This window comes from Hypanus sabinus, chromosome 8 (assembly GCF_030144855.1).
Source record: "Hypanus sabinus isolate sHypSab1 chromosome 8, sHypSab1.hap1, whole genome shotgun sequence".
In the NCBI taxonomy this organism is placed as follows: domain Eukaryota; kingdom Metazoa; phylum Chordata; class Chondrichthyes; order Myliobatiformes; family Dasyatidae; genus Hypanus; species Hypanus sabinus.
In genome coordinates this window covers 40,209,663-40,223,361 of record NC_082713.1, presented here as the reverse complement: position 1 = coordinate 40,223,361, position 13,699 = coordinate 40,209,663, and the positions used below count along the sequence as shown (strand labels likewise).

At 40.7% G+C, this 13,699-nt stretch overlaps 1 protein-coding gene across 2 annotated transcripts in view; it reads right to left on the bottom strand.

The window, feature by feature from the left end:
* LOC132398068 (heat shock factor protein 2-like) overlaps nucleotides 1–13,699 on the bottom strand; it is a 46,483-nt gene that overhangs the window by 32,342 nt on the left and 442 nt on the right. The gene's annotated exons all lie outside the window — the stretch shown is intronic.

Below are 13,699 nucleotides of genomic sequence, written 5' to 3'. Positions count from 1 at the left end.
CTGCCTTATCAGTTTCCAAAGCAAATCTTTTTAAGTGCCCTACCAACACAGCACAGCACACATTATTACTGCAGCAGAAACGCAGCTCTACTCGTGGCCTGGGCTGGGCTTCAATAGGAAATGCTTTTTGCATTATATGAAATTGCAATACAGATAATTTCCTAAGATTATGGCTGTCCATATCATGGAGGTTGCCTGCATGCTATTCTGATGGGTATTAGTTTCATAATTGCAGCATGTAGCCAACTGTTCCTTGTGTTATTAATAAACTGTCTTGAAGGGAAACTTGCCAGTAACTAACTGCTTCTGTGTAAACGCACTGCAGAGAAAACCTGCAAGTTGTTTGACAAATAAAGCACTTCTGCTTGTTGGCATAAACAACTGGCTTTCCACCAGAACTTCAGTGAGCGGATGGGAGAAGAAAATGAGACGTGCTGCCTGATGGAAGTCTGAACGCTGGATGCCAAACCTGAACCTCAGCACAGAGCACCAGGTGCTGACCTCTCAACTGGAATAACAGCTGATTCAATTCAGAAAATACACAACGGAATACACAAAAATACCTGAGCAGCTATGAGCATCAGCAAACTATTTGCCCAAAGAGCCACAGTGAAGAGAAAATTTGGTATGATACATTCAGCCACGGGAACAGATTGAAGTCAACACGTTAAGCGGACGGTTTGAAAGCTGCCACACTTGTTCCACCGTTTCCACTGGGCTTCCGTGGAGGGACTTGGGACTTGTATAGAGAGGGGCAATCAGGAATGGCACTACCGGAGGACACAGGCTGGGATTCCTACACAGCCCTGGCGATGCTATATTGGTGTAAGGAGGACTTTGGAATATCCTTGAAGCATTTCCTCATCTTAGTGCTTTTGTGCCATGATGGGGCTTGGAACAGAAGCCTGATGCAAAACGTACGAAGGACATAACCTAACAATCAAAGCCAACCAGCAATATCAGCAGCTCAGTGCTGGGGATGTTGGTCTGGGAGAGGAGACCAATCCTGCTGCAGATCTGAAGAACTCTGTGAGGATGGTATTGGTGCCTTAGGAAAATCAGACAGGGAATTGGACAGCAAGTGGAATCAGTTTCACTGGTGAAGTAGGTGCACCAAAGCAAACAGCCTGCTCCTGCTCGTCTGGGTTTTGTTTTTAAATCTGGTTCCTAACTTGATGTACATATTATAACTGTGCACTTAATCGAAGGATACATCAATTTCATGTAAACTACATCCTGCAGACAAAGTGCAACTTATAAGGCTCATGCAATTTGTCGCACTTGTATAATGTACTTTGTATGTTACTTTTTCAATTTTTGTAGTCTTAAAGTAATTGAAAACGTGGTTCACAATACTGTTGGAGTAATCCTATTTACCAAGAGCTGTTCAAATTCACCAGTGAGAAGCTGCAAAGTGTAGTGGACTCTGCCCATACATCTTGGGCACATCCCTCACTACTACTGGTAGCATCTACAGAAGGTGCTGCCTCTAGAAAGCATTATCCGTCAAAGATCCCCACCATCAGAGCTAGGTCATCAAGATGACTCTGCACTATTCATACTTTGGTCTAATTGTGCTCTTCCTTGAAAAGTTTCTGTGTAACTTTTGTTAAATTTGTATACGCTTATGACAATAAATTCAGCTTTTACTTCGGAAAAGTATGTAAATTAAGTGAAATGGACATAATGCAAAAAAAACAGACACAAAATATAAAAGTTCAATGCCGCAGCAAGTCACTTCTACAAAGTATCACACTTAATTTTCAGGGTACAATGGTGAAATTTGTGAACTCCTGCGTGCTATCACAATTGTATCTGGTTAAGGACAAGCATCAGTTAAGGCTCCCTGGAATTCAATATTAAATAGTTAAAAAGTCAATAAAATAGAAGTAATAAAAATTTTAATAATTAAACTGAAACACTAAATGCTATAAGTTAATTACAAACAGGAAGACTGAACAAAATAAAGACAAACCACTTAACTGCAAACACAAGGAAATCTGCAGATGCTGGAAATTCAAACAACACACACAAAATGCTGGTGGAACACAGCAGGCCAGGCAGCATCTATAAGGAGAAGCACTGTCAACATTTCGGGCCGACACCCTTTGTCAGGACACTTAACTGCAATTGTCTTTCCTATTAGCATGGTTTCTTTAAGGGAAAATCTTTCCTGATGGACCTGTTGGAATTTTTTGAGGAGATTACAAGTAGGATAGATAAGTGGATGCTGTATATTTGGACTTTCAGAGGGCCTTTGACAAGGTGCCACAAATGAGGCTACTTATCAAGTTAAGAGTCCTCGGTGTTACAGGGAAGTTACTGGCATGGTCAGAGCATTGGCTGATTGGTAGGAGGTAGTGAGTGGGGAAAAAAAGGATCCTTTTCTGGTTGGCTGCCAGCGTCTAGTGGTGTTCCATAGGGTTTGGTGTTGGGACCGCTTCTTTTTATGCTGTATATCAATGATTTAGATGATGGAATTAGTGGCTTTGTTGCTAAGTTTGCAGATGATACGAAGATTGGTGGATGGGCAGCTAGTATTGAGGAAACAGGCAGGATACCTACAGAGATGTGATGCTGAGGCTTTATAAGGCGCTGGTGAGGCCTCACCTTCAGTATTGCTCTGGGCTCCTCATACAAGAAAAGGTGCACTGCTATTGGAGAGGGTCCAGAGGAGGTTCACAAGGTTGATTCCGGGAATGAAAGGGTTATCATACGAGGAACGCTTGATGGCTCTGGGTCTGCATTTTGCTGGAATTTAGAAGGATGAGAGGGGACAGCTTTTGAATTTTGAAAGGCCCAGATAGAGTAGATATGGAAAGGATATTTCCCATGGTGGGGGAGTCTAGGACAAGAGGGCACTGTCTCAGGATAGAGGGGCATCCATTTAAAACAGAGATGCGGAGGAATTTCTTTAGCCAGAGGGTGCTGAGTTTCTGGAATTTGTTACCATGGGCAGCTGTGGAGACCAGGTCATTGGGTGTATTTAAAGCAGAGTTTCTTAGCTTCTTGATTAGATACAGCATCAAGAGGTTATAGGGAGAAGGCTGGGGAGTGTGGCTGAAGATGGGGGAAAAAAAATCAGCCATGATTCCATGGTGGAGCAGACTTGATGGGCCAAATGGCCTAATTCTACTCCCAAATCCTATGGTCTTAAAATCAGAAACACCACTGCCATCTTTCCATGCTACATATGTCAGACACACAGAGAGACAGAGAAAAAGTACCTCCAACTTATTCCCGACTTTCTCCTGTAAGTCAGGAGTGAGGAGCCAGCCGACAGTTCCCTATGAAACTGCCAGCCAAAAGTCAGTACATGCTTGCCCATTTCAGAAAGGGCTATTGAACTGGATTACATTGAAAATAAAGTCCAAACACTGATCCCCAGCTTCAACTGCATGCAGTTTTCCACAATACCACTGGGTGACAGTAGGTTCAAAATCAATTGAGTCAGCAGCTAGCCAGTCCCATTCTATCTTATTATGGACCATGTCTCGTTAGTCTGTTTTAACATGGAAAGTCCCCCTCCCGACAGTGTTACCTCATCGACATAGTACTCTGACTTTATGGGGACCCATCAGAGAAAGCTTTCAATTATTAGTCAGTTCCTCTTATCTATCCTCACCCTCCATCACCTTCTGCACTACCCTCTGTTCTGCTGGGTTTATTGCCTCACGACTTCCTTGACCAAATAAATAAGGTCAATTACCTCTGTCTTCCAACTTTGCTCAAAACAGTCATTTAGTATTAACCCCTCTAAGGTCTGTAGAAATTGATTTGAATTAGAACCAGTCACTAGGCTTGTAGGCTGGGTGATCAACTCTATAAAGTTACCACATGATCCTATATTACTGGAGCTCACAATACAGTTGTTCCTTATGAATTCACACAAAATTCTGCAAAGTTCCAAGTATGAGATTTTATTTTAATGCAGCATTTTGTATCCATGCTCATCACAGCAGAGAATTATTTTCCCTATTGCAACATATGATAATTATTACTTTGAATTCTTTCCCACAACACTTCAGAAACATGATCGTCTGAACAATAATTTTACCAGTTCAATCCTTAACAATGTAACGACAACTGCCAGCGTGATCACAGCCGCTCTACCTGAAACCACACACAGAGCACAGCAGCTCCCCTTGGACTTGGCCTTCCAAATAAATACAGGTGGCACATTTTCTGTTCCAAAAATGTAGAACCTCCCGCATTACAAGCCAAGACACAATCCTTTGGGCCTCTGCTAAAAACTGAAGAACATGGCTTCAACAGTCTATGACACCTCACTGCTGTATCCTCTAGAGTAGCCCAGAACTGAGGCGTAATACTGCATGTGGAATAATAACTTATTGGTAGTGTGGCATTTAAGATACCAGCAACCCAGAAACCAGGACATGATTAAGAGAATGAACTCTAATCCTGCCATGGCAGCTGGAAATTTAAGTTGAATTGATTTGTTTTAAGACAATAGTAAAAACTCATCTGTTTCATTAATAGGAATGATCTGCTGCTGGCCTTACTTAGGCCTGCATGTGGCTACAGAAATATTGTTCCCTCTTCTAAAATGGTCTAGCAAGGCAATCAGTTGAAGAACAAATTAGGGGTGGATAACAAACTCTGCCAATAGCATCAAGGCCTTTGCCCATGGAATCACTAACACCAAATAGAAAATTGAATATTTTTAAAACCAAGGTTTATTTTATATTCACAGGGCAAAGGCCTTGATGCTAGTGGCAGAGTTTGTTATCCATGTGGAGGCTGGAGGAAGAGACGCAGCCTGTCCTGGGGTTGGAGGCCCGTCTGTGTGTGAGACAGGAAGGGGGCTTGTTTTTGTTTTGTTGCTGTTGGTGCTTTGCTAAACACTGCAGGCAAGTTAAGCCGGCACCGGAATGTGTGGTGACACCTGCAGTCTGCCCCCAACATCTCCTTAGGTTCTGTTGGCTGCTTGTGTAAATTTCACTGTGTTCCAATTACATGTGATAACTGAATCTGAACAAACTAGTCGACCTACAGATACTATTTCACATATCTTAAATGCACAAATTTAGTAGACACAGCACACAAGGGCCCTAATTAGTAGCCATTTTTAGCTAATGATTAAAGTGAATGCGCACAGTTCAATGTTCAGCCTATTGATGCAGTAGATTGCGAAGTCAGATGTTCTCGATATATGGCAATCAACATCTCAGAATCAGATTTATTATTACTGGCATGTGATGTGAAATTTGTAACTTAGCAGCAGTTCAATGCAGTACATATCAAGCAGAGAGGGAAAAGATAATAATACAATAAAACATAATAATCAACAAGTAAATTAATTATGCATATTGAATAGATTTTTGCAATGTGCAAGAACAGAAATATTGTATATTAAAAAGTGAGGTAGTGTCCAAAGCTTCAATGTCCATTTAGGAATCAGATGGCAGAGGGGAAGAAGCTGTTCCTGAATCTCCTATCTAATGGTAACAATGAGAAGAGAGCATGCCCTGGGTGCTGGAGGTCCTTAATAATGGATGCTGCCTTTCTGAGACACCGCTCCCTAAAGATGTCCTGGGTACGTTGTAGGCTAGTGCCCAAGTTGGAGCCAACTAAATTTACAACCCTCTGCAGCTTCTTTCAGTCCTGTGCAGTAGCCCCTCCATACCAGACAGTGATGCAGCCTGTCAGAATGCTCTCCACAGTACAACTGTAGTCATTTTTGAGTGTGTTTGTTACCAGTTTCAAGCAGCAAAATCATCATCTTCTCCATAAAAAGGGCAATTCAGGAAATGAATACCCAAACCTTCAACAGCATGAAAGTAAGGGATCTACATTTAATTTGTGTACATCAGGCACCCAGTACAACCCAGATCACAATTAATAAAGCTGCAGAAGACAGGAAGTACTGCAGCTCTCAGATGGTCTGCAATATTTTTAAGTAAATTTATTATCGAAGTACATATATGTCACCATATACTACCTTGAGATTTACTTTCTTGCAGGCATTCACAGTAAATATAAAGAAACACAACAGAATCAACAAAAAAACTGCGCACAACGAAGTTGGACAACCAACCAATATGCACAAGACAACAAACTGTGCAAATACAAGAAAGGGAAAAAAAGAACGAAATAATAAATAAATATCGAGAATATGAGATGAAGAGTGAGTCCATAGGTTCCGGAATCAGTTCAGTGTTGGGGTGAGTGAAGTTATTCACTCTGGTTCAAGAACCTGATGGTTCAGGGGTAGTAACTTCTTGACCCTGGTAGTATGGGATCTATGACTTCTGTACCTCCTTGTACCACCGATGGCAACGGCATGACCATGGTTTGGATGGTGGAGGACCTTGTTTATGGATGCTGCCTTCCAGCAACAGTGCTCCCTGTAAATGTACTCAATGGTGGGGAGAGCTTTACCTGTGATGGACTGGGCTGTACCCACAACAATTTTTGTAGGCTCTTCCATCAAGGGCATTGGCATTTCCATACCAGACTTAATGCAACCAGTCAATATACTCTCCACTGCTCATCTATAGCAGTTTGTCAGTTTTAGATGACATGCCAAATCCTCACAAACTTCTAAGAAAGTAGAGACTCTTGTGCTTTCTTTGTAAAATGCTGGACCAAGGACAGATCCTCTGAAATAACAACAACGAATTTAAAGGTGCTGACCCTCTCCACCTCTGATCCCCTGATGAGGACTGGCTCATGAATCTCTGGTTTCCTCCTCATGTAGTGAATAATCAGCTCTTTGATTCTGCTGACATTGAGTGAGAGGCTATTGTTGTGGCATCATTCAGTCAGATTTTCAATCTTCCTCAGTGAAGAAGCATGCCGGTCCAAAATGTACTTATGTTGTAGTACTGACTGCAAGCATACGTGGCATACTTAGGTAACTGACGATCCCTGTACTTCTTCCAACTCTTCTCTCTTTATTGGAGCCAAGTTGTGTCATGATCTTTGTCACCCTGTTTAGACACCACCATTTACTCCAACCATTCACAAGGGTTCAGTATTAATTCCAATACCTTTATATATCTCTAGCAGGTAACCTTATTGTGAAGACTGTGATATCCTGCTGCTCTTGCTCCCAAAGAAGACTTTGCACAGCATGACCCTAAGAACCTGGCTACCAATTTGTTCAGTCAGCCTAACCAGTGCAATCATTTCCGTCTGACTGAGGGTGCTGCATGCCTCAGATCTGTGCACCAAAGAAACACCACTGAAGAAGTTCTATGTTGTCATTTTATTTTAAATATGCAATGTAAGCAGTACTGATGGAAACTGATCAGTTTTTGCTCTGAGGGTGCCTAAGATGCCCATATTTCCATGGCATAGATGAGAATGCCAAGTATGTAAGCTTTCATCACCAGCATGATGATCTTGATGGTGACACTGATGTCGCTCTATACTGACTAGTCTGTCTGCCAAACAATACAGCAGTCTTTTTGATGCAAGCATTGACATTGTTCATCGTTTTTAAAGATCAGTAACTGAGGCAGCTGAATGTTTGAGCTGCAGTAACGGTTCAATGATCTGCTATTGGAGAACGTTTGACTGCAGCAGGGTAGCATACCGGGTAATGCAAAGCTACACAATCGCCAATCAAACAACTCCCACCACTGTCTGCACGGACTCTCTACCTTTCCACCCACATTTCAAAAGCGAACAATTCGGGTTAGTGACTTGTGGGCATGCTCTGTTGGCTCTGGAAGTGTGGCGATACTTACAGGCGGCCCCCAGCACAATCCTCAGGCATTTAATTTGAAGCAATTCACTAAATGTTGTTTCCATGTAAATGTAACAAATATTTTTTCTAAACTTTTGTTAGGTATCCAGCTCTCCAAGTGATCTTTCTTTAAACCTACGAGGGGTGATTGATAAGTCTGTGGCCCAAGGTAGGAGAGTCAATTTCAGAAAATCGAGCACATTTATTTTTCAACAGAGTCCCCTCCTACATTTACACAGTCCAGCAGTCGTGGAGCGTACGGATCTTGGACCTCCAGAAAGTGTCCAACAGATGGGTGATTGATACATTTGTGGCCTAAGGTAGAAGGAGATGAGTTATACAGCTCTCGTGACATGAACATGCAATTCAAAATGCAGAAATTTTGAAGTTAATAACTCATCTCCTTCTACCTTAGGCCATGAACTTATCAATCACCCCTCGTACTATGGTCCCATCAAACTCACTTGGGTACCAGTTCCAATGCTCCCTATGTTATATTACTTTGCTGTGAAATGTAATAATTATTTGCACCACTGTGCTGCCTAACATCTAAAAAAGTGAATAGGAATGATATATAATTGTCCAGAATATCTACTGCTCCTACACCAAAGTCCCAGATGTGCCCAGTTACCCGAATGTTACTGCACTTTGAATTAATTTTGTGAAAGTTTCCTGGTAAGCATCCCTCTCACTTCAGTCTTCAACTTGTGGTTTGGCAGCTAAGGAATTTCCCATCCAGTCTTGTATGAAATAAGTTTTCTATGCTATCACTATTATGGACATAAATTCAAACCAAAACACATAAATTCTTCACCTAGCAATAAATGAACAGTCACGGGTTGTTTGAAAGATAGCCAACAGTCAAGAAACTGAGAACTCGGCTATATATATTAAATTATCATTTGAACAAACAGCTGGGGGGGGGGGGGGGGGCGTTCAATTTAGTATCTATAAAATAGCATCAAGGAGCCATAAGAACAGTGTGGAATGCTGAGTTTGTTTGGTATGAAACATTATAGATAAAACAAAATAAGAAATTCCGAGGAGACCAAGTTTAAATAAGAAAAATAATTTACCACTGGAACACTCGTCTTTCTAATAAAAGTTTACTTCGACATCTGTACCTAGTGAACTACAGTATTTTTCTGTAGACATAGTCACATGGAGTGATTCATATATGTAGTTTAATAAATCAACATGTTACAAATAAAATACTACTGGAAACAATAGTAACAACTACACAAATTTAAACCAGAAAACATTTGAAAGAAGGAGTATGGAATATTTGAGATTGGACCATCCACCCCAAACTCGAATATCCCAGTCAAGTCACTAACAGTGAGGGTTCAGTTTTTCCTAGAACAGCAATCGAAGCTTTGCACTTTTCTCAGCCGTTAGCCTTCCATACAACCTCCACCTATTAGCTGTCTCGTTTCTCTCATTGTGCCTCTGCTCTGCTCCGACTCAAACTCACTTTGCATTTTAATTCATTTATACACTTTGCCATACGGCATGGAATAGGCACTTCTGGCCATTTGAACCAGGCCGCCCAGCAATAACCCTAATCCAATCACGGGACAACTTACAATGACCAGTTAACCTACCCGGTTTGGACTACGAGAGGAAAGTGGAACACCCAGGTAAAACCCACACATTCCACAGGGAGGATGTACAGCCTCCTCACAGACGGCGCTGGAATTCCAAACTCTGGAACGCCCTGAGCTGTAACTGCATCACACCAACCATCACACTACCGTGATGCCAGGAACTACCACTTACTCCTCATAGGCGCTGTACAGAGATACACAAGCTTTATTTATCACATCTCCTTACTTGTCACAACCTTTTTGTTTTAATTTGGCCAGCTGAAAAATTTAAATTCAAATAAAGAAACAAAATATGTAATTTCAAAAAATTAGTTTCCTTAAGTGCAATCATGAAACTTGAACTAATATGCTGCTAAGATGGAAATCTAACATCCTCCAAATATTCAGGTCAGTCAATATCATTGGGTGGTTGTCCTTCATAAGAACTCCAAGATCATTAATCTGAAACATTACTGCTTTCTCTGCACTGATAATGGACATCTTCAGCTGGGCCAGAATTATTTTGTTATTAATTTCAAAAAAAGTTCAAAGTAAAATCTATTATCTGAGTGCATACATGCCAACACATACAACCCTGAGATTCTGTTTCTCCCGACAAGTTCAGCAACAGTAACTATAAAATGTAAGCAAACTGTGCAAATGCAGACATAAATAAATAACAATTAAAAATGAGCATGAAATAGTAAGATAAAGAGCCTTTAAAGTGAGACCATCGGCTGTGGGAACACCAGAAACAGAATGAGTTTAGTTATCCCAACAGCCTGATGGTTGAGCGGTAGTAACTGTTCTTGAACCTGGTGGTGCAAGTCCTGAGGCTCGTTTACCTTCTACCTGATGGCAGCAGTGAGAAAAGAGCATGGCCTAGTTGGTGAGGATCTTCGATGATAGATGCTGCTTTTCTATGGCAATATTTCACATAGATGTGCACAATGGTTGTGAGGGTTTTTACCCGTGATGTACTGGGCCAAATCCACTACCTTTTGTAGGATTCTGTGGGCTTTGGTGCTCCTATACCAGGCCATAATGGAGGACACTTTCTGTGGTGATATCACGTGTCGCATGTCAGAACGTGATTGGACAGAGTTATGAGCATACGCAGAAATGACAAAAACATCAAGAAGCTTGTACATTAAAACGTGGTTGCTGTTTGCTGTTGTAAATAAAAGTTCTATTCTTCCAGAATATGGTTTGTTCTTCGTAACCCACAGTACGTATAAAGAATACAACATGGTATCAGAAGTTGTTCTGGAAAAATAATTCATTTCGCTAACACGGGAAAGCGAAGATAATCAAAAAAAAGCTTGAACTTTTTCGTTGTTTGCTAACAACTTTAAGAATGGAAGTTTTGTGAACCTCAAAATACTTCAGCTGACTGGGAACGTAGCTGTAAACTGGAAAAGATTTAAACAGCGTTTTGAAATTTATTTATTTACCATCAGAGCAGAAAATAAATGGGAAAACAACAAGAGCTGCTATTCTACTCGCGTGATTGTGGATGACGCATTTGAGGCATATAACGATTTTACTTTTGAGAATGGAGATAATTTGAATCTCAAAGCAATAATCGACAAGTTTGAAGCATTTTGTATACTGAAGCACAATGTGACGTATGAATGGTACATGCAAGCAGAGAACCGGTCAAATGATTGATCAATTTGTTAAGGAATTGAGAAACCACAGTAAAACATGCAAGTTTGCACAGCTGACAGGACTCTCTCATTAAAGGCAGAATGTTTGTAGCATTCTGGATAATGGTCTGAGAAAGACTCTTAAGAGAACAAGTCATCGACCTGGAAAAAGCTTTGAGGCTGTGCAATGCTTCGGAAACTGTGATGTCGCAGGCAAAAGAGCTTTTTATCGAGACCTACATAGATGCTGTAAAGCGCGAACCTATTAGAAAAAATAATGAAGTGACAACAAAACCGACAGCGAGCAAGACATCATCTGAAAGAAAAAGACTTTGTGATCGCTGTGGGCGGCAGCACCGACCTAAAATGTATGCAGCGTATCAGAAAGTCTGCAACAACTGTGGTAAGATTAATCATTGTTCATGCTGCTGCAGAAGTAGAAAGGAAATAAAACATGTAAATGCAGTGCTTGAAAATGAACACGAGGAATTTGATATCAATGTGCTTTGTGAAAATAAACCAAGTAACGATGACTGGACTATGCCACTGCAAGTGAACCAAATAATTATTCTGTTTAAACTGGATACTGGAGCACAAGTAAATGTTCTTGCAGAACATGAGTTTAATGCATTAAAGCCAAGACCAAAGTTACATCAGACAAATATAAAAGTGACTGGGTATTCAGGTGCAGACATTCCAGTTAAAGGAACATGTGTGGCAAAAGTATCACACAAAAATATAGTGCACACACTTTCATTTGTGCTCGCGCCTAAGAACGTACAGTCAATACTGGGTTTATCTGCCTGTGAGAGACTCAATTTGGTGAAGAGAGTCTTAGTCCTGGACAGTGAAACAGAATACAGAAGCTTGATGAAAGAGCGAGAGAGAACAGAATTTGATTCTAATGCAGCAAAAGTAAAAGAAGTCGTAAAGAAAGATCCCAGACCCATCCCTTTGATACCAAACTTGCCAGTACAGTAAAAAAAAGATCTGAAGCCAAAGAGTGACAAGAATCAGGATCCAACTGAAAAAATGAAAGCACAAGTGAAGGAATTGAGAAGTTTTATTGAAATGATGGAAGTCTCAGCATAAAAAAGAGATTACACAGTTAATGAAGGAATTGTGATTTCTTCGCAAAGGAAGAGCCAACTTCAGAGTTTCCATTCACTGATGCAGACCAAACAAAACACAAGAACTGTGTGAACCAGAGGTCTACTTATGTTTGTAAACCCCCAGAGAGATTGATAGAGGCATGTTAAATTATGCATTTGTTTTGATTAATGTTGCTAATTGTTTTTCTTTTAAAGGCAGGTTTGGTGATATCACGTGTCACGTAATTGGACAGTTATGAGCATGCGCAGAAATGACAGAAACATCGAGAAGCTTGTATGTTAAAACGTGGTTGCCGTTTGCTGTTGTAAATGACAGTTCTAGTTTTGTTCTTCCAGAATACGGCTTGTTCTTAGTACGTATAAAGAACACAAAACTTTCCGCACATGTCTATAGAAGTATGCCGAAGTTTTTAATTCAATGCTGAAGAAGCGCTGTCGTGCTTTCTTTGCAACTGTTTATATGATGAAGATTTCCATTGTAATGTTTTCACCTTCCAAACACCTGCCTTTTATTTAATCTCAGATCCACCAAAGTAATGACCCTCAGTTAAATCATTCAATTGCAATTACAACGACGTCCGAGGATATATAAAGCAAATACTTGAAACTTGTTGACCTTCCAGCGCAACGAGATGTCGGTAAGGGAATGCTGCCGACCGGTAGATTCCAGGCTAAAGTGTTAAAAGGATTGAGTGCACGAAGAACCAAATGACATTAAGAATGTTGAATAGATTTTGCCATGAATTGTTCCTTAGTTCTGGAATACCAAGAGTTTACAAACTCCGCCGCCTCCCTAGAGGCGCTGCACACGTGCTCCGCAAAATGCCTCAGCCGCTGCACGACAACCAATCAGCGTCCCCGCACGAGGAGCACGTATGGTCCTAAAAATACCTGCCGTCTAATCAGCACGCAGCAGCAGCAACGCAGCAGCCAATCAGAAATAGGGGGCGTGACAGGAGGCAGCGCCCACGTGGAAAAAGGGACCTTCACCCCAGACTGTCCATCTGTTTTTTTTGAAGTGACACCCTCATTGTAGACAGAGGGAGACAAACAATTCGAGAATAAATAAATAAAACTGACCAATTCAACCAAGTGTTTCTAAACTCCGCAATATCCACCGCAGTTATATTCTTTCTACGCCGCACGACAACAATTAGTTTACAATGTTTTATTTTAAGTGCGACACAGGTTTGGGAGCTACCCAAAGACCTGCACTGTGCAACGGATGTGCACCCTTGATAACAATATAGAGAAAAACAAAGATACTCCATTTGAATTCACGCTGTATTGTCAACTTGGCAGTGTTGATTCGTGATCTCAATCAAAGATAGGAATAATAAAATTCTGATGCAATAAATATTCCGAAAAAATCATCTTCGTAAAGAATAAAATTCAACTTGCTTCAAAAAAAAATGATTTTTTTTTCTTATTGCATTCTTCTACTGCCAGGAAGAAATTTTCCTGCCACAATTTTCTGCTTTAGAGGGACTTTATACTTTTTCCAATATGTAAATGTAAATATTGAGCAATACAAATGTGAAGGAAAAAAATCTAGGGCCGAAATTATATAAGAATAATTAACAGTCTAAAACCTTATCAGTCAATACATAATTCACTGGCATTTAGTGTCATTCCGAC